This window comes from Gavialis gangeticus, unplaced genomic scaffold (genome assembly GCF_001723915.1).
Source record: "Gavialis gangeticus isolate Ggan-Ray unplaced genomic scaffold, GavGan_comp1, whole genome shotgun sequence".
NCBI classification, from domain to species: Eukaryota; Metazoa; Chordata; order Crocodylia; family Gavialidae; genus Gavialis; species Gavialis gangeticus.
Window position 1 is genome coordinate 173,029,939 of NW_017729024.1, and position 22,234 is coordinate 173,052,172.

Below are 22,234 nucleotides of genomic sequence, written 5' to 3' on the forward strand. Positions count from 1 at the left end.
CATGTAAAGGAAACTTTTATAGACAAAGGCATGAGATAACCAACTAGTTCAGAGGGTGCTTAAAAAGGAAAAGACCTGTCTCTTGATAATTTGGTCAAAAGAAGCCACAAAAATATTGCCTCCACGTGCCCATTTAGCCAATAGGAAACAGGTTTCACTTTAACCAATTACTAGAAGACACATATACAACCACTAACTAAACTGACAGCAACCAGAACATTTGATGGCAGCCTCTGAAGCATCAATAAATGGCCATGTAAACTCAACTGTTGTTTCCCAAGAGAGTTAGCCAGAAGGAGCGGCCACCACAGGGGCTATGGGGAAATGGAGTCTGCCGCAGGCCTGTTCTGGCCCATGGGCTGGACTTTTCCCACTCGTATTATTTGGCTTGAAGCTGATGTGGTCAGGAAGTCTGTATTGACACTGCATGTACCACATCGCTTCTGCAAGGGAAGAGCATCTCCCTTTTGCTGCCCAGTAGAGGAAATGTTGCCAAAAGGCCATATGAATTCTGTTGTACTTCACCCTAGGGATGAACAAAACCCTGCAAAAAGGCTGGATCCAAACTGATCTTGTCAGCACCTAAACATGGCTTAATAATAGGGGTGGGCAAAGTTTGGCCCATGGGCCAAATCAGGCCTGAGGCAGACTCCATTTCCTAGTAGCTGCTGTGGTGGCAGCTCCTTCTGGCTGCTGCTGCCAGATCCTGCCTGGGCACCCCGGCCCATCTGACCTGCGCCCACTACCGGGGGCTGGACCTGCATGGGCAGGGGGCATGGCAGGGCAGCTGGGATAAGGCTGTGGCTGGGAATGAGATGGGCAGTGGGGCCAGGGAGATCCCAGGATCTTGTGGGGGCTGGGGCTGAGCCGTGGGTTCTTCAGGCAGGGACATGCGGGGAGTGGATCATGGCTCTGCCCTGGCTGTGCCCAATATCACTGCTGCAAGATCCCAGCCCCAGGCCTGGAGGAACTCTCTGCCCTGCCCATGACCCGAATGGTGTTGAGAGTGGTGTGGGCTGGGGCTGCTGGGAAATGGAGTCTGGCTGCCAGCCAGATCTGCTATTTTAACCACCCCCGGAGGTGGACCTGAGGTTCCTTAGCCCATTTGGATTACTCTGAAGTGGCTTTGTTACAGAAAACAAAAACCTGTTTACATGCCTGGATGCCACAAGTACCCCCATTTGGCCTGATAAACTTGGTAAGTGCTTACAATTGGATTGTCATATATGTTCAGAGTTGAGTTATCTAGGAGCTTCATTCTTGCTTAAGGTCCACTGAGATCCAAATAGGCGCTGGGAAGTGCCTAAGCTCTGCCTACACCCTTAATTCCTTCGGTACCAATAGAGCATGTCTAACAACTCCTGGACACTACTATCCTTCATAAAGTTTACTACAAAATCCTGGTGGTGCCCACCTTTTGCTCAATAACACAGAGCCTAGGAAGCCTGGGCTGCAGCCCTCCTCTCCCTGTGGAGGTGCAAATTCACTTCTTCCAGTCTCCTGGAGAGTCACCTTACCATTAGGCTATGCACCAGGATGAGTGGGGGTCCCCTTCTATCTCTCCTGTTGAAGACAGCCCATTGGGAAGCCTTGGGATCAGATGGAACATGAATAAGAAGGAATACGACTCAAACCCCTTGTGGCAGACATTGTCTGGGAGAGGGGAGGCTTGGTGTTCTGGTCCATTGCTGCTGGGACGGTTTATGTAATTCAAAATATCCAATGATGCCTGGAGAGCATTAACAAATCCAGCAGGAAGGACCAGAACCTGGGACTCCCTATCAGCTATTTTTAGGAGCCCCCTGGCTCCACACTCTGGCTTGCCCTTTCTCAGATATATAGGTCTTCCCATTTGTTGTCTAGGAAGCCAGCGTTGCCAACTTGTTGTTTAGGATCCTTTTCAAGGTGCCTAAATAACATGTGCTGCAATGGCTAAGTGGAGCTTCCTGCAAGCTTGATTTGGACCTGGACATGGGTGCTGAAATGCATTGCATGCTGCCTCTAGATTTGCTTTTAAAAGAAGGAAATGCAATATGTAAATGGAAATTGCTTCATGCTGTAGCCTGAATAGTTTTAGCATTGAAATCCCTGGGCTAAATGCACGGCATTAAAGAAGGGAAATAAAATCTCTTAGAAATCTTTCACTACGTTCTTTTGGCAAGCAAGAGCATCCTGGCCTCCAGAGAGTCATGTACTGAGACATTTTCTCTAACCCCTCTGGGGAAAAGCAGATAACTACCTGTTTTACAGCCTCCTGTGTTCCCAGGGATTGTCACTTGTGCATGATAAAGGAAAATGCCATATCGGATGCAATTAGAACTTTTTTCTTTGAGGAAAAACAAAGTTGGTTATGAGCTGGAGCTCCTGTGAGTGTGCTTCAAAGCTGGTATTTGCTCTCCGATAAACAAATGCTTCTGCCCACTGCTAAATAGCCATATATTTACCATAACAACATACATGTATATGAACACACACACATTCACATATACATATGTGATACATAGTAGGCCTGTGCAAAGCGCCTAGTCTTCACTTCGGATTTGGATTCGGCCAATTCGGGGGACAGCGATTCGATTCGGTGATTCGAATCACTGTCCCAAATCGATTCAGCTGATTGGTTGGAGTGGTTCTCTGAGACAAGGGTTGTTGAAAAATTAAGTCCACTTCCACTTTTGCTGCTGGCTCAGCAATCTGCCGCTGGGGGGCCCCTGTTGGTGATTTAGTGCCCCCCCCAGACTTGGGAGGCACCAGTTGCCCATGCTCTGCACCCTTCTGGTTTTCTCGTTGGTTGGGCAGCACCGCTACTCCTCTCTTCCCTGTCCTCTGCTGTGTATTTTAATCCCCATTTCTGAATTAACTGCTTTCAAATTTAGGCAAAGTTTCACACTTGATCGTGAAGGCTCCCTGACAGGAAGGGCAAGTGGAACATTGATCATCCGGGGCACTGGTGACAGGTGCTGCCAGCCTCAGGCAAATTGTCACTGTTCTGCGCCCCGGCCTCTGGGAGTGAAAAGTGAAACCCTGCTTATGTGTCACTTCTAGATCAGTGGGGGGGGGGGGGGGGGGGGGAGTCCTTTCAGCAGGTACTTTTACCTTGTTCCTGTCAGTCAGGCCCTGGCTGTGCAGCAGATGTAGAGGGAATTATAAGACAACAGGCCTAGGTAAGAAGAAAAAAAGTGGAGTCTGGTGCAAAATGGTTGGCAGTGGAACATTTGCTCAACTCAAAGGGTGCTGTCAGGTATCAAGATTTTTATTCAGCCTCCATCATGTTGGTAGCTAAGTGATAGTGTCAGTTTTACTTTCAGTGAGCAGAGACATACAGTTTGCCCAGAACTCCTGGATTTCCCCGTGAAGCTCATGAATTCTTGTTTGAGTTTTACAATTTGTGGGGAGAAGATACCGGGTCCTAAAAGCTTCTTTACTTTGGCAGGGGTGGGCAAGACAAGTATCCGTGGCTTCCCATTAGAACCTGCAAAGTCAAACAAGAAACCGGGGACACGTTTTTTAACAATAAAGGGTTATTAATCATCGGAACAAAGTGCCAGGGAAATGATGGATTCTTCATTTCTTGATGCCTTCACATCAAAACTGGGTGCCTTTGTGCAAGACGTAGCAAAGGCATGTTCTTGAAGGCAGTAGTGATTTGATGAAATGTGATGGTCGGTGGTTATACTAGGTCAGATTTGATCTTGTTCTGGTAATTTTCTAGCATTAAAATGTGAGAAGTTTATAAAAAATAAATCCTGCTAACAGATTCGCCTTCTTTAGATATTATGAGAGAGTTGTACAGCTTATCTGGTCCTGTTTTTAGGCTGCTATAGGAACCTAATACAACAAAAACAGAAGGGTGAATTCCTCACTTTATCAATTTAAACTTGATCAGATCATCCGCAGCTTTAAGTACAGAGGGAGCTATTAAATGCTAAAGCTTCACATGCAAATAGAGTATTTACATATGGCAAATTTGATCGCTGCAGGCAAAAATGGTGGATTTTCATGAGTAATCATGGTAATTTTGTTTGTAATTAGGTGTACAAATGAACTCAAAGTATAAAACTCCAGTCCCATTTTGTATGCTGCACTTCAGTAAATTTGAGGCTTCAACCCATTTCCAAGATGAAAGACCCTGTGGCTGTTGAGATTGAACTTGAATCTCACATAAACTGAAATAAAATCCAGATCTGGGGGAGAAATTAGATAACTAAATCAAGGTCCCATTGTGTGAGATGCTTTAGAAACACAGAGTAAATTAAAATTCCTGCCCCCTAGGGTTTACAAATTCTATAGTTGCTAGATTAATAGACTTTTTTGAATAAATAAATGGATATTAACCAGAAATAGAGTATTTCAGCTAAATCACTTCTTATTCTATGATTTTTCTTAATCTTGTTTAAAATCTCTCACCTGTGACAGATCTATAGCAAATACAATACCATATGCATGCAGTAATTATTTTCTTAGTAGGGCTTAAATGAAAATTTTCTTTCAGTTATGTATAATACCACTTGTTCCACCCCTGTTGTACAAGAGGCTGTTAGAATTAAGGTTTCTTTCTTAAAGACTAATTTTCACAAGCCACTGTTTGCTTTGAGCCAGCATCCTATCATCTTTTTTTTATGGTAACACATCAGGTTTATGTATAATTCAATCAATACCTTGGGGCAAACTATTTGATGATTACAATAAAAAAAAATCTCATTTTGCTGTACTTTGTGGAGGTAGTTTCATTATCGCATGTCACTCGGTTACAAGAGTTTATGGGACTGTAACCCCCAAAGGACATTTTAAACATACGCTTTTTATGACGACTAAACTCTAAGATAAACGAAAACATTAAAATAAGATATTGGGATCGTTTCCTTTTGTCTTTGATTGATATGAATTGGGGTCATAAAAGAAAAAAGTCCATTCCCCCTTTTCCTTTTCTACAATTTAGTATATCACCATTGGGCAGATAAATATATTTCCCCTTGTGCATTCGGAATGACAAATGGCGCAGCCGTAGTACAAGGTCTTGCTCAGCTGGAAACTGGAACTGCTTCAGAGCCAAAACTTGGTCACGGGTCACAAAAGGAGTGCTTGACTGGTGAGTACTGAACATGGGGTTTTGTCCTCCCTTCCGACCTTTCTCTGCCCAATATTTGAAGTGAATTGATTTATTTGCAATGAAGGGAAATATTTATGCTCCCTACTGGAAACAAGTTCTGCGTTGCAGGCAAGAGCAACACTTACCAAAGTAATATGAAAATACTGACGATAACGTACCTCCATCATTGGAGGTGTTCAAGAAGAGGTTGGGCAAGCACTGGTCAGGGATGCTCTAGAAGTGGCTATACCTATGATCTACTATGAGTATTTCCAATGCGTCTGGGTTTCACTGGTTGCTACATGGGGAAATTTTCCTCCCCTTCGGTTGCTGCACATGTCTGGGGAATTTTTTACACCTTCCTCAGAAGCGTTGGGTATTGACTACAGCCAAAGCTGAGGATTTGATGCACCCTCTGGGGTGCACCAATGCCAATCCATAGAGAAGAATTTGCATTAAGAGGGCTCTGAGAGGTGGCAGGTCTTCAACGAGCTGTGTACTATGTGAATCCAGTCATGGGAGAGCACCAGAAGATGAGCACAAAGTATCAGCAGGTATGTACCCAGCATGCCTTATTGTTGGGTATGGACCAAGGATGGATTCAGTTTTCCCATCTCCAGCCACGTATAGAAGAACATTGTAGAAAGACTGTATGTGTTTCTCTAGCATTTGACTCTTGGGGGCCATTAAGAAGGCAATAACGGCAACAGAGGAGGAGCAAAGTGATATGGCTGGAATCAGAGGGTAGTTTGGTCACAGCTGTATGAGCTCCTTGTTGTTTAGAGAATAGGGATTTAGGAATGAACTTCATCCTCCATAATTCTGCAGCAGCAGACTGAGCCCTTTATGGCTAAGTGTTAGTTATATCACCATCAGGGGAAGCTTTTTTTACCTTTGTAATAAACTAAGGTGGGTTTTATTTTATTTTATTTCTCATTATTTTTTGAACAACAAAATATGTTCATTATTTAAACACAGAAAGGCTGGAGCATGGGGAAGTAAGTGCCAAGTGGGAGAAAAAAGAAATAAAAAACATCCTTACACACAGTCAAACAATAAAACTAAAGCGGGGGGGCAATATCCACGGAGACACACAAATGTTGCTATCCTACAAGGAAAGACAACAGTTTCAATGAGAAGGCAGATTGAGAAACTGCAATGCTGGGACTGCTTATTTGTCACATGATGGTTAATCATAATAAATTAAGTTTTATTTCAAATTTTGCAACACGCTAACTTAACTCAGCAGGTAATGGGAAGAGCCCTGGGTAGCCAAATGGTGTTTAACTGAGAACAACAACAATTTCCCCCCTGCAGTCTGGCATAAATAATGCATTTGAAATGTGCCTCATTTGAGCAAATTATTCCAGCTGTCTCTTGCTCTAGCTCTTGCACTGGAAACTCAGCAGTCTTGAAATGTATAATTATGCATATGAAGACCCATTCCCCATAAACTGTGCATCCAATCCAAATAATGTTTCAGGATACAAAAACTAAATATTCAAAATGATTCTTGCAGGATGTAGCGTGGGTAATGTCCAGGGTACAGTATGTTAAGCCAAGGGTCTGGTTCTCCACTGCATTGTGGGCATTCCTGCTTATGCGAAGTGGGTGTGAAACACCTCCATATTACTTTGGCATCACATTTGCACCTACTTTGGCTGATTTAAAAACCATCAAATGCCAGGAAACGGTGGATAATCAGGCCCAAAATTATTCAATGGGCAGACGGATGGAAACTGGGATATGCTTGCATGTAGCTTTCTATCAAGTTATAAAGGGCTCAGTTCCATCTTGAGCCAGTCAAGAATAGTTTTGCCGCTGATAGCAATAGAAGCAGCACTGTCTGCTTAAGGAATAAAGTGCTTGGCTGTAAGTATTTGCTGAGCACTAATGCAAAGACATCTACTCATTAGCAATAATTGCTTTGTGGGCACCATTAGAAAAAAAAAATAATGTACACCGTAGAAGGTGCTGATGGGCCATCATATGATAAACATCTGGACATTTCCAATCGCTTCAGTATCCATGTGCAATTTTTTTTTTTTTGTCCTGTCAATTGCTGCAAAATTATCACTGGCTTGTAGTTGTCAGAATGCAACAAGAAAATGCAACAGATAAAACACATTGACAAATATTTTAATCTTTCTGTGTCAGGAGAGCAAGAGTCTGTCAATGTTAGATGCAGCTGCTGAGACACCTAATACTTGAGCAATACAGCCCAGATTAGATGTGTGGCAGGCCCGTCAGGAAGTGTAAGTAAGCACATTAATAACAAAGCTCACTGGCAATCTGCAGAGGTTTATCCCCCACCCCCCTTTCCAAAAAAAGAGAACCTGTTGGGATATTGCTTTCTTCTGTGCCGGAGATTAGCTGTTCTTTGAAAGCTGGCTGCTTAAAGCCACATTGTCAGGGACTATAAGCGTAAAATATAGTTTTGCTTTGGTTCCCCTCCCCCAACAAAAAAATTAATGTGGCGCAAATTCATCCTCAGCAGAACTTCCTTTATCAACCGAGTCACAGCAGGGATACATTTGGCCTCATATTCAACTTGAATGAAATAGGCTTTCTTTATTAAAGTACTCAAATGGCTCCTGTTAGTTGAACTTCTCAGTGTCTAGTGCATTTATCTTCATAAAAGCCACATCCAGTAGGGAAGAGTGGTTATTCCCTTTTAATAGGTGGGGAATGGATGCACAGAGAGACTAATGGATGGGTCCACAGAAGGATGTAGGAAATACAATGCTGTGAGGTGCAGCACCTGACTTTGTAAGTGTATTATTGCCCCAGGGAGTAAACTGCCCTAAGTTAGGCACACACAACACATGGGGAAAATGTAGCTGCCATGGACCTAGGATCCACACAAACCAGACTGCTGAGTGGACAGTCACCTAAGCTAATAGATAGGAAATACCGTGGGGTAGGAGCATCTTAACTCTGCACCTATCTAGGACCTGCAGTCTTATTTGGGGTTGTAGAGCAGCCTCTAGACCTAAAGGGATTCATAACCCTGACCCAGTCTTGGAGTTGGGCGCCCCTGCTAGACTTTGCACAGGATGACATCTCCTGGAGGACTTGGTTATGGTGGTGACTCCTTTTATCAAAAAGCCTAATAGTTGGAGCACTCACCCGGGGTGTGCCCAATGTAGATTGAATTCCCAATTTTGCCTCCTTATTAAAATGATCCCTCTGTAACTGTGTGATGTTTGATTGTCACGTTTATGGGGCAGGTTATGCTGGGTATGACTTAGTGGCAGGTTGATGTGTTCAACCCCAGAGGGAGCCCCATGAAGGGCTTGTGCACAACATCCCTCAGGGGAATGATGTGCACAAAACTGCACATTCGTATCCTATTTTTTTTTAATTGAATTCGATTTTGAAAGAAAGTGCTGCTTCAAAAGGGGGAAAATAGAAACTTATAAGTATGAAAATGCAGAAATGAAGCATTTTGACTCTTCTGAAATGTTGCCCTCCCCTTCTTTGTTTTTGCTTCTTTTTTTCCCTCTCCTGATCAAACTGTTTGACAAATTCTACCTGATTATAAAAATACATCTGTTCCTCCCTCTCCCTGCTAATTGCATTTTTGGTGAACTTACCAACCATTGAAACACATCCTACATCGATAGCTTTATATGCTTCCTCCCCTTCCCCACACCCATGCTGTGAATGGAGTCCTCAAATCCAGGTCAGGATTTGGAGGGGAGGCAAGTGTCTTAGCCTTTTAAGACTGGACAAATTTGACCTTAACAGGAGGAAAAACCTGCAGCTGGCTGCAATCAGTGGCTTTTCTTCCTCCCTTTGCCAAATTATCAGATCCTTAGCAGTACGTTTAGCCAGTCCAGAAATGCATTGTTCTTTCCCCCACCCCCTTTTTTGCTTCAGGGATTCTGCATTACCTTTTTGGTGGTTTCTCTGCTCTAGGAATTATGTAAATAAATTATTGGTGAGGTCAAAAAAGACCAATTATGAAGCAGAACCCTTCCAGAAGCAATGAACAAAAAGCCAAATGAAAAACAAACTAACCCAAAGCAGGAGTGTTGAAGTGGGATTGTGCTTTAGCCTGAGATCCTCTTCTCATCCGGCATCAACAGCATAGAAACACGTTCGCTGGAGTAATTCGCAGGCTATCATTTGGGATCTTGTAGAAGCGCTTTTTATGATGCGCTATATTTTACTTCTGCTAAAACCAAAGCCATCTACACCAGAGTTCACACGACTTTAGCATGAGTTGCTCCATGATACTCTGATCACTTTAACTGATCTTCCATACTCACCTGTTTTCTTAATTTTAGTGAAACACCTGTACATTAGGCCTTGCAATATCTCTCTCTTCGTTTCTGAATCAAGTGCTCACAACGAGCCGGTAGCTGCATGGTTCATCCCCTTAAGGGCCAAGGTTGTCTGGGATTTCTTTATTATTAGCCAACCCTGGAAAGGAAGTAAGTAGTTATAGTCTCAGGTATCTCAGTGACTCCTTTCTGGACTGGAGAAACAGAGCAGCTGCCTTGTATGCAGACCAGCAACCGCTTCCAGATCCTGCTTCCACTAATGTCAGTGGAGTAGGAGGTGAATGGAAGGTGGGGATAATCCAACGTTGGGAAGTATGTTAATATGAAGGAAGACAGGATTTCCCTATGGGGAAAAATGTATCCCGTCACAAGCTGACCGTAACTCATCTATGCAATGCAGTGCTGAAATGGCAAAGGCAATCCTTAAAGGTAGCAGGCAAGGTATTTCCAGGAAAGGCACTGAGAAGGCCTCCTCTGGAATACCATCTACAGTTCTGGTTAACCAGGATCAGTGGTGAACTCAAACTAAAACAGGCACAGAGGGGGCTCTTGGGAGTATAAAAAACAGAGAGAGCCTGTTTGATGAGGTGGACTAAAAGAGCTAAAAAGTGGCTAGCTTCGCCAAAAAGATGCCTGAGAATGGATATGAATGCTGTTCATTAACATGTTAGAGCCTAGGAGGGAAGAGAATTATTTAAGTTAAAGGACACTATTGTCTTAAGGAAAAAGAAATGGGGATAAACTGACCAGGACTCAAGTTGTTCTGGAAATTCAAAGAAGGTTTCTATCCATCAGCAAGCTGAGACAGCCTCTGGGACAGTCTCTGAGTGGGAATAGCAGAGGCAAAAAAAAAAAATCTAACTTTTAAAAGATCAGGTATGCCCAGACCAAACCCAAAAGATGTTCATCTAACTTGTACCTAGACCACTTCCAAGCAGGAGATGACACAACTCCTCTAGGCAGCCAGTTGCAATTTTTCAGCACTCTCACAACAAGAATTTTTCCCAGTTATTACCAAGATCCCATATGATCTTGCATACTACATGCATGTAAAGAAGACATGCACCTTGTTTTTGGAAGGCAGAATGTAGACAAAAAGATTTTTTTTTTCCACTCATGACCCAGAGCTGGCTTTTCCCTGGAGATGCAGTGTTTCAAGATGGCTTTCAGCTTCTTTTGGGATAGGTTGTTAGCCGTGTTCGTCTGAAGTCAGTTATAAGGCAGGGTAGATATGCAATTTAACAGATTAACAAAGTAAGATCTATCTATCTATCTATCTATCTATCTATCTATCTATCTCTTACTTGTTTAATCTGTTAAATTGCATATCTGCCCTGCCTATATGTATATGTATATGTATATGTATATGTACATGTACATGTACATGTACATGTACATGTACATGTACATGTAGAGAGAGAGAGAGTACACACGCTATGCAGGCAAGAAACAGTATTAACCTTTAATGTGTCATTGCTCACAGCACGTTATAACTGTAACACTGCTCAACATGCCACAGATTTAGTATGGACTAAGTGTAATGCATAACTTCACCCTGGAGAGTAGCGGGTAGCCATCTTGCAGCAATGTGGCCATGCTTGTATTCCTCCATGCTTCTATTCCAGTGAAGATCAGTTTCCCACTTAACATACACACTCCAAGTTTGGAGGGCTGATTTGGGGTGGGGTGGGGTGGGGTGGGGAGGGGGAGGCACGTGTGGTATGTGAGTAAATATGGCATCTGCTTTCCAAACGATTCTTTCCTGATCATCAAATGGATTCTGTTCTTGCCCTTTTCCTTATGCTCATGGAAATCAGTTGATCATTTTCTCCTGTATAACAGCCCATTACATCTTGGAAGACTATTACCATGTCCCTCCTTTGCCATCTTTTTTTCTAAACTAAACAAGCTCAATTCCTTCCACTTTTCCTTGCTGCCATGTTTTCTCACCTTCCATTTTCTACTACTCTTATATTTCTCATTGCTATCTCCAGACTCTCTCCATTTTGGTGACATTTTTCTTAATGGGTAGTGCCTGAAACTGGACACTGTATTCCAACAAGTGTCTTCACTGACGTTGAATTGAGCAGAATAATTGCTCCCCTGATTCTCAAGTTGGTATATCTCAGAATGAGATTTACCTTTTTTTTTGCTACAGCATTATGTTTTTACTCATGTTTACTTTATGATCCACTATACCCTGTGGGATTTTTTGGTTCTCTCTCTGACTAACCAGATACCCTCCATTTTGTGCATTTGATTTCCCCTTCCTGTTTGCAACACTTTGTTCTTATCATTAGTGAATTTCATCCTGTTAATTTCAGAACACCTCCCTGATTTGTCATCATCCGTTTGGGTTCTGAAGTCATTTCCACCTGTGCAAAATAAGAACAGTTAGTTAGCATACTGTCTTATTATCTCTGTGTCTTGAAGGATGTAACAGTATGATTTCTAATGAATTCTGAATTTCCTGTCATTTTTCATTTTTCATGATCTCATTGTCATCAGTGAGAAAACTCATTTTGATACTTCAGTTAAGACGATACCTTGTCCTAGTTTGACTAAATGTTAAAATTTGGTCAAACTTTGGTGTCATTTTGTAGGGGACTTGTATTCATATTTTTCTGTTGAAAACATTCACGGGAGGCAAAGCTGTTAAATTTGTTCAGTCCCATCATAGCTTCAGCATAATGGCATTTCAATAAAAAAATGAAGATAATTGAATTTCCTTTGTCAGCCTGAACTGTAATTTTGATCTTTCTTCTCCATAAAAATGTTCCCAGAAGTCTCAGGAGATGAGTAGACTGTCTTATACAAGCTCAGAGAGCATCCATGTATCATCTAATTGGCATTAATATTTTTAAAGGTCTGGAAATTGGAATTTTAATATGCAATAATCACACAACTACTGGGTTGATAGCTTTCTCTCGCAAGCATCACCTTATTGCATTGGTAGAATAGTTTTAAAAACATCATTATAACTCATATTTTCTCTGGCTGGAAGCAAATCAACATCTATCTTGCGTCCATTACTCTAAAAGAATTAAATAACATTTTTCAATAGGAAATAATGGTCAGGATTAAAGTCAACATGACTTAACTCACTGTTTTGTCTGAAGATACATGATTATTTTATTGTGGGAAGTATAAGCATCTAACTTACTGTTATCAATCTGAGGTTATATTGCCTTTTAAAAGTGATTAGATTATGCAGGATTTGGAAGAAAATGCATTTGTAATGATGAGAAATGAAAACTTGTGGGAATCCATTTTGGTAATCATCTTTTTTGAAAGATCTGTGGTGTATAGAAGGGATCTGGCTTTCACTCATTCACTCACCATGGAAGACCATAAATATTATTTGTCCTTATTCCGTGTGTCCGTCATTCATAGATAATATAACCCACTGGGGTTCTGATACTTGAATTCATTTTTGTCAAGCAGTTTTGGAGATGTTTAAAATCCAGGATAAATTTGTGTCTAGATTCACAATACCTCCTCCCAGACTTTGTTTTTAAAGGGTGATAACTTTTTATGAACGGCTCAAATCCAGGCTGTGTTTTGCCTTTGTCACAGTTGAAAGGGTAAATTGGAGAAAATGTTCTCTCTTTAGCCAAGGCTTGCCTTTTAGAAACATCTGTGCAGGCACTTGGGGCCAAAATATGGTAAGATTTGTCTGACTGTGAGCTAGAGGCATTTACATATCACCATACACTATAAGCTTATCTTGTCACAAAGTAGTCATTGGCATAGAGAGGAAGATGATGCAGTTGTTTTGAGGCTAGTTTGGGTCCCTGCCCAGAGTTTCTTGATCAACTCATCCATTCCTTGTACCTAAATTTCCCTTTGGTTAAAAGAAAATAATAGCCCTGCCTGAGGAAGATGGTATTAAAGACTGTGAGAAATTTACAGAGGCATAATTAATAAGATGTGTGGCCTGGGCACCCCGGATGCACACTCTTGCTCCCCCTTAATGGCCCCCTCTGCTCCCACACCTGTTGGGCATACTCCTGCCCTTTTAGCAGTCCCATCTGCTGGTGGCCTGCAAGTCCTCTGTGCTCTGTAGTGAGGGCTACTCTCTGCTGCCAAAATATATGCTAAGAGACTATTTACAGAGCCAAGTTTAGTTGCAATGGGGGGGGAACAGGTGGGGCACTGAAGAAAGGAGTGCAGGGGAAGAGTTACAAGTACTGTAGGGCTGCAGGGACGCAAGCTGGGAAGGAACAGCAAATAGAGAGCACCATTAGGGATGCAAGAGTGCACATCACATCTGAGAAATGCTGTGCAGAGCAGGTGAGTAGAAGAGAGCCTGAGGGTGCACTGTCTATGTTTTGAGGGTGCCTGCCTCTAAGTCAGTGCCCTGGGCTCATGCCCCATTTGCCCCCCCTTTGTTGTGCTGCCAGGGATTTGGTTAATGGATCTGGCATGGAAGTCATTGAGAATCGTCTTTCTTAGACACTCTGTTCTGATGGATGGACAAAAGCAAGGCTCTCATCATAGTGATGACGTGTGGGCCTGAAGGGTACTGAAGCGAGAGGAAAACGATGAGCTGCCAGGGTTGAAGTGCTAGAAACAAATATCCAGACACAGTGGGTGTGTCTGCACATCACCCTACAGTGATGTAGTGACATGCTACACTGCTGTATGGCGTGCTACAGTGATGCAGCGATCACATGGGTCTACACGTGATCACAAGCTATGCCGCTGTAGTGGCACACTCCCTGCTTAGAACACACCGCTATGAAGACGTAATGGGGAAATCTAAGATGCACTACCTGTACAGCACAGTATGGGTGGTTATTGCACCACGCTTTAATACTTCCGAATGGAAGTACCAAAGCACGGCCCCATAGTAACATCACCGTATGGCGACAAGTAGGCATGCCAGAATCTCAATAAGCTCCTGGAGGTTGCACGAGGCGATCCTTGATGCCCCATGCAATTCTCTGAGTCTATCATTCCTTCTTGGTCAGGCAAGGCTTGAATGCCATCAAGCCAGTGAACTGTCTAAATGCAATAATGATATAAGGAAGTCTATAGTCACTGACAAATATAGAGCAAAGTGTAAGAATAAAGCATTTCAGGGAGACCGAAACAATTTCATCAGAGGTTAAAAAGCACACCCTTACTTTTGGCCTAATATACGCTATTTTTCACTCTTTATTTTTTATTTAGTTGGTTATTAAGATGGTTATGTAGTGCTATTCAATTTATCTGGGATATTCCAGTTGACAATGAGGCCCTGGAGTGATGAAAGAGCCTTGGAGTTGGGATTAATATTGTATTTCATTTAAAAAAAAAATCTCCCTGTAATCTATCTACCTCAAGAGCATCCTAAAGAGAGAAGCTTCTGTCAGCTTCTAAGTCCTGGGCTCTGGCTTAGAGGCTTTTCAGTCTAAAACCTGTAAATGCAACTCAAAAAGTGACAGAACAAGGAAGTGTCTCCATGAAGAGAGGGTGGGGGAAAGACTCGTCCATCTGGTGGGAATGGCTCTGATATATTTTTCTTTAGCTCGTGGAGTTCTGATCCACCTGATGGGCATGTTAAATATTTTACAAACCTTTAGAAAATCCTGCTAGGATACCTTCTTCCCTTTTTTTTTTTTAAACCTAGGGGTATCTTGCTATGGCTTTCATACGATTCTGTTCGTCTCTTTGTTTGTCCCTTCTATAAAGCGACAGCAGGGCAAATTCACCTTTCAGTTATACCACACGTCATTGCAGTGGCTTCCAGGGAGTTACTCCAGGTTTATGACAATTGGCCAAATCCTCAATTTTTGCATATTAACACAACCCCATAGGCTTTTGTGGAACTGTGCCAATTTACATGAGCTGAGAGGTTCTGGTTTCATGGCTCTCTCCCTTCCTTCTGTCCCCACAAATCAGGACATTTTTAAGGGCAGCTGGATCATAGTTATATCAGAGTTTTACCAAGATGACACATTTTCCACGCTGAAATAATCCACAGATGCTCCAGGCAGGGGGCAATGAAGCTGGGGCAGGCTGTCTCCCCGAGTGGATTCCACTATGTCTGGCAGGTGGGAGAGGGAGAATTGTTTTGTAAAGCCAATTTACGCCATTCCTTTTTTCTTTTCCACAGATGACTAGGTTGCATCACTGGGTGATATATGTGCTTAAGGTAGTCTGTAAGGAGGGGGACAGTGTGCTAAAAATTACCTAAAACTAGTGTCACTTGTCATCCCAAGTGATGCCCAAGTTCAGCAGTGCACCTCTGGCTTTTGAACTTTAGCATGCAATCCTCTCTCTACAATAGGACAAAGCAAAATCCCAGGAAAACTGTGTACTTTGCAGGGGAAAAATGATTGTGACTCCATGACTCAGGCCTACCCCTGGATCTTTGCCTTGAAACCCTTCCACTGGCTGGTGGTGTTTGGACTTGAACCAATAACTTAGTCCCTTCTTTAATGGGCAAAATCCCTTTTCAGGACCTCTGTTTCATTCAAATGGGTCACTCTCCTGGGATGTGGTGTCTAGATTTCAGGCACTGAGAAGCCTACATGTAGACACTTCCAAGCCTCAAATGCCTTCAGATCTTTGAGTCTGGGCAGTGTGAAACTTGATCTTTTTTACACGTCATGAGAGCAGAGTCCTTGGAAAGGAGTTAACTGGAAGAGAGCCTACAGGTGATAGAGATAAAAGTCCACTAAGAGAGCTGAGAACAGCTTGAAATCTGTCCAGCCAACACAGAAAAAAGTTGCTGCTATGAGACAAGAGACTGATAAGAAATAATCTGGGACCATATTCTGATGTATGTCATGCCAATAGAAATCAGGATTTACTCAACTGGATCAGAATATTGCCTACAGCTTGTGACCGTTGCACCATCTAACCAAAAAACCCCTACTCTGAGCACATCTACATGTTCATTAATGTTCTGTAATTACCTGGCATTTAGTTTAGTACCATCAATGACGGGCACTAACTTAGTACGCCGTAATCGGCGCTAGTGCGCATTAGCACAAACGTTCTTTTTGTGACACTAATGCACAGTAAACTAAATCTACTGAGCATTAGCAGGGGGTTTTGCCCACTGTACTGATATGCAGTTGAATTAGTTGACTGTGCTCAAAACATTTCATGGAAATGAGCCCAATGGCATTGTTATTCCTGCTATATACCCTGTGCTTCCTGCTAGATTTCTAAGCAAATGCTTCCATAAAGAAACAAATTGTGTAATGCTGGAGACGCTTTCTTTCATAGAGAACAGCATTAAAAAAAAGATTTTAGGAAAAGTATGCATGTGTGTAAAGAAGAAAGGGCTTAGTGGCCTGGGTGTAGCATCTGGAAAACAGAAAACAGAAATTTTATGTCCCCGGTAGCATTCTTACAATGGGCAGTCACATTCTGAAGTATACACACCGTTTAACAGCAATTCATGGCTTTGTGGGTATTTGCATTTAATAGGGAGAAGAAACTCACAATTGCCAGTAGAAAAAAAGATCATCTTGTAGTTTAGATGTAGAAATAAGCCAAATCTGGATTTAATTCCAGCCTTTGCCGTAGACTCCCTATGAAAACAGAGGAAAGATATTTACTTTCAGATTTTTCAAAGGACCTCAGCCAACACGAAGTGCTTTTGAGAATCCCACTCTTTAATTTATCTTTGCCTTCCTCACATATAAAATATGCATAATGATACTTTCTTTTTCTCTCTCATATATTTAGATTGGAAGCACTTACGGCTAAGAATTACCTCTTCCTCAATATTTTCATATAGCCTACCACAACTGGGAGCTGCTGCAGTACAAATAATAATAATGTTATGGAGAGAGTAGGAGTCTTGTAAATGAAATCAAACTTGTGCAGATTGCACTAGGCTGAAACATTTCATGCAGGCCGCATAAGTTACTTCATATGTGGGCTGAATCTGTGAACCGCTGCCCTCCAAATCAAATCATCCTCTCTTTCTTCCAGCTGGCTCTCTCGTGCAGTTAAAAGAATGAGTGGGTTTACTTTTTACACGCTGATCTATAATGTGACAAGGAAGGGCTTTGTGATTAAAATGTAAGGAGCTCAGCAAGAGGGGTTAAATCTTTTTTTATTCCCTCTCCTTTGTCACAGAAAATAGATTAATCTAGCAACACTTTATAAGAAGTGGACATTAATTAATGCTAAATTACACCAGAATTCTCTTGGAATCACATATTAACAGCCACGTTAATACCAAAAGGGTTCACCATGATTAATGTTATTGTAATGAATACCAAAGAAATTAATAACCATTTGTCACTTATAATATAGTGTTGCCGATTAATTTCATGCCATTTTCTTTCCTCATTTGTCATGAGAATGAGGTATTGGAAGTTTAAAGACTAGTATAATAATTTGAATTACAGAGGTACGAGGTTGTCTGGTTTGACCTATTCAGTACTCTTCTGTTTGATTGGTCATTGCTCTAGCCGACTCCCGTGTAACTCTTAAAGGGAATGCCTACTGGTCTGGAATGAGGGATCTGGGCAAGAGGAAGAGTTATTTTAATGCACTTGCCATAATTCACCCCTCTGTATTGGAAGTTTGAATCCTTAGACTATTCATTATCCTGACAAATACTGTAATGAGTGCAGAAAATGGCAATGCATAAATCCATGCTCATGACAAAGAACATAATGAGAAGAGGAAGCAGTACAAACTAAGTAGCGATCACTTTACTGTCTGGAGATGTTCACGTGTCACAGCAGTGCTTCCCTCCCTTGCCAGCTGATCAGTGAGATTTAGTCGGTAAGAAACTATGGTATATCGGGATTTCTTGCCATGCACGCTTGGTGCCTACCTTGAAGGAAACTTCATTTGACAGGGATAAAAAGGCTGCAAGGCCAGATCCTCAGCTGGACTAAATCAGCATCATTTTATTGAAGGCAGACGTTATTGGGGTTAAGCACAAGGTCTGACTAAATCCTGGGGTTCCCCTTTGGCTAAAAAGCCATTGGGTAAAAACGTGGTCCCAAACAGATGAGTAGCAGATTTCCTTTGACTTCAAAGGGGGAAGGATTTCACCTTGTATTTATTACATGGGGAGGATGCATGTCCAATGGCTAGCCCAAGAGTTGGTGACATCCCACGTGCTCCTTTTGATATCAGGCAGCTTTTGAGCTTCCTTCTCTGCTCCTAAGGGTTACTGGAGGGGTGGTGATTTCCAAAGGTCACTGCCTCCTACAATTTCCCTCCTGATGCACTTTTACAGTGCTCTGTAGTCAAGATGGTTTCTCACTGACGCAGTTGAGCTCTTAAAGTTTGTAAAATGGCTTGGGAGTTTTACACAGAATCCATGTAAATGCTAAATATCATTATTAAAAGGCTAAACCGCATTGCAGGTTTCCACCCAAAGTTCCACTATTCAGTAATGCTGAATAATTTGATCCAAAAGCTAGCTCACTTTGCTTGGTGTCAGCACCACAGATCATTTATTGGAATATATAACACCCTTCTGCTGCTGTAAAGTGAGAATTTAGCACTTATTTAAACCTTTTCCTAAGTTCCTTTTATTTCCAAGGAAAATCGCACAATAGAAATATATAGCTGGTTAAACTGCATCATATTGGAGGCTATAGAAACCTTAATTTCCTTGACTTTGAAACCTGAAAAACTCAGACTAGTAGTGAAGTAAGGTCTGCTTCTAAACATTCAGCATTGGAAAAAATCAGTGAAGCTTAGGGAAACGTGGAAACAATTGCAGTAAGCACAAATGAGAAAACATTAAAGGCAAATCCCTAATTTCACTCCAGTGCTGTATAAAGCAGACTTCCAGCTCTTCAGTATTCAATCCAGAGTCCTATGTGACCTTCAGCTTTAAAGATGAGAGTCGTATATTTAACTACAGTATTTTTTATTTACTATAGAGGCTGAGATGCAAAACACTTAATCTACATCATAAAAAGGAAAGTGGCTGAGTTTGCACTGACCTTGACCACTTTTACTCCAGAAAGTTGATCATTTCACGCAAGTGCAGACCTTCAGTTGCGCCAGATTGGATCCAAATTCACTGCAGTCCTTATTTTTAAAATCTGATTTTTTGAGGAATTGGAGAACAGCTGTCTTGTGAGAGGTTTTGTGTATAGACTTGCTCACAGCTCTGGGGTGCTGAGTTAAAAATGATAGGGAGGAGGTTTTGTGAAGGAGTTATGTGCTCTGCTCTGATTGACCTTCAATGGAAATTGAGCACCTAACTACCCTTTGTCAATAATGGAGTACAGCAATTTGAAGCCTGAAAAATCAACATGCTACCAGCTCAATCCTTTTCATTAAAATCAATGGCAAAACTCTTGATCTGTCTTCCAGCATTGTGGGCAGAAACTCCGTTTCCCAGAACCGACCAATCAGACTTTTTTTATCTGTATCAAATGATGCATTTATTTATTTATTGCCTTATAATTTTGAGCAGAGAAACTCATTTACACTTGCGTCCCAAAGTAGTTGTTAAAAGCGTTCCCTAGTCATCACATCTCTTTGGATGGCATTCCTTGGTTTTGCATACTATCTTCCTTTTGTTAATACAGTCCAGTTGAGAGGTGTGCTCTGTATCATGGGATGTATCCACCCTCTTTGGAATAAACTAAGATGCTGCTGGATGCTTGCACAAAATGCTGTGTGCTGAAGCCTTATAAAGTTGCCCTGCAGTACTCACTCTAGAAAAGCTCTGCCTGGATCAAACTAAAATTTCAGCTGCTCAACACCAGGCAAAGCAGGGCATCATAATAAAGGCTTTAGTATAGATGGAAAGAGAAACATAGTAAAGGTATTATAGTATCTAAGGCTGTGTGTAGATGAAATGAGGGGTATGTGTGCACCATATTTTAAAATGGGTTAAATGCTTTTGCACCGCTTTAATGGTGTTGGTGTTTGCACGTGTCGGTGGCGTATTGCGCCTTAAATGACTTTGGGGGCAGCAAGCTAAAACACTTCTGGGGAGTTTTAGTTTGCTGCCCTATGGCCGCGGAGTGGAGCAAAGCCATGTGGCTCAGGGACTGTGCAGGCAGCCTGGCAGCAGCCCAGAAGGCAGATTTCACCGAAGATAAAAAAAAAAAGCCACAAGCCTGATCCTGCCCGGGAGCTTGCCTGTCTGCATGAGCTGTGCAGGGACCCAGTCCTTCCCTCCACAGCTGTGGTGCCCCCCTGGGACCTCCCAAGCTGGGCACCTGCAAGTGGGTGCCAACTGGAGGGGCCCGCCACTGCTGCGGAGGGAAGCACCAGCCCTCACCTCCCTTGCAGCCCAGGCACCGCCCCAGCCACCAGCAGCTCGCCTTTCCCTCCCCACCACCAGAGAGGCAGGTAAGACACAAGTGTACACGACACGGGGATTTACTTTGCCCTAAATTGAAGTGGTATTTTTAAAAACCTGCCATTTCAATTTAGGGCCCCCATTTCATCTACACACGCCCTAATAGTTCAGATAAATATCTTACTAGATTTTAAAAATGCCTACGTGCTGAACCCAAAAGTTTGCAAAGAAGAATTTTTCCAACTATTTGAGTTGATCTAATAAAAGATATCAGATTTATCCAAAGAACCTTGGCTGGTTATGTGCTGAACTCCCATTTAAATCAAGGCTTGGAGCCTATGGACATAATCCTCTCACTTAGCTGATGACCAAACTGCAGCTTATGCCCAAATCTGAGTTACCCAACTTTTGTGTTAGTGTGATTCTGTTACCCTGTCTAGGCATATAAATGTCACCATTATAGAATAGGGATATGTCTGCAAACCTCTGGACAGTGATCCTATTCCTTTATTAGGAGCACTTATACACCCAGAAGGCGGATTTGACTTACTCCAACACATTAGTCAGATAACTCAGAGTTGCTTGCAAGCTGTCTTTGGCTGTCCACTTGGTGATGTAAATTCTTCTCTGTGTGTTTTAAAAATGCATCATTCTGCACTTTAGGTACCTAAATACCACAATAAAAAGGGTAACCTTAGACCCTGAAATGATTTTTCCCCAAATGATATACCCAAAGTCATGCAGGAAAGCAATAGTAATATAGGCAGGAATAGGATCCAAGGAGTCCTGGTTCCTAGGGATATTCTGACTTGAAGCATTCACTCCATCTATTATCTATCATATTTCTCCCTGGAGGTTGGAGAGAGGAAAAAAAAGCCTTCTGGTTATACTTTAGAGTTTGAACATCATGTTTATGGAGCTACTTTATCTTACTATGGTCCTTGGCTATCTGCTTCTCCCTACATAGTATTAGCTGGCAGGTATTTTTCTTTCACTGGTCAAGTCTACACGAGAGGCTTACTACGCGATAGCCTAATAACACTATGCAGTAGCTTGCTGGGCAAAAACTGCACGAATAATCTACTGTGCAGTGTTATTAGGCACTGCACGGTAAGTGTCAGAAAAAAACCCAACTGTATGCCAGCAGTACTGCACACTGCGTATAGAAACTGTAGTTACTGTGCATTTAGTTAGTACTTAATTAAGCAAGTACTGCACTAAATGCACAATAACTACTGCGCATTAATGAATGTGTAGATGTGCCCACGCAGTAGGCCTATGTGAAACAGCTAGTATTGAGTTCAGATTTGGATTCAGCTGATTCGAATCACTGTCCCAAATTGACAGTGTGGGGGGCTCTGTTATGAGCCCCCTGACCCCTGCTCATTATCCCAACCCCCCCATGGCTGCCCCGCCCACTCCAGCTCCAGTCCTTTAAAAAAAAAAAAAAAAAAAAGCCCTGACTTGGCTTTCAGCTGGGCAGGGGTTGGGGGGCTCATGGCCAAGCCGCCCACACAGCATGGGGCACTGGAGGGCAGCAGAGATTGCCCCCCCCACACCTGGCAGCTGCCAGTGACTGGGGGCTTTTTTTTAAAGAGCCAGGAGCTGGGGCTGGGTGGGGCA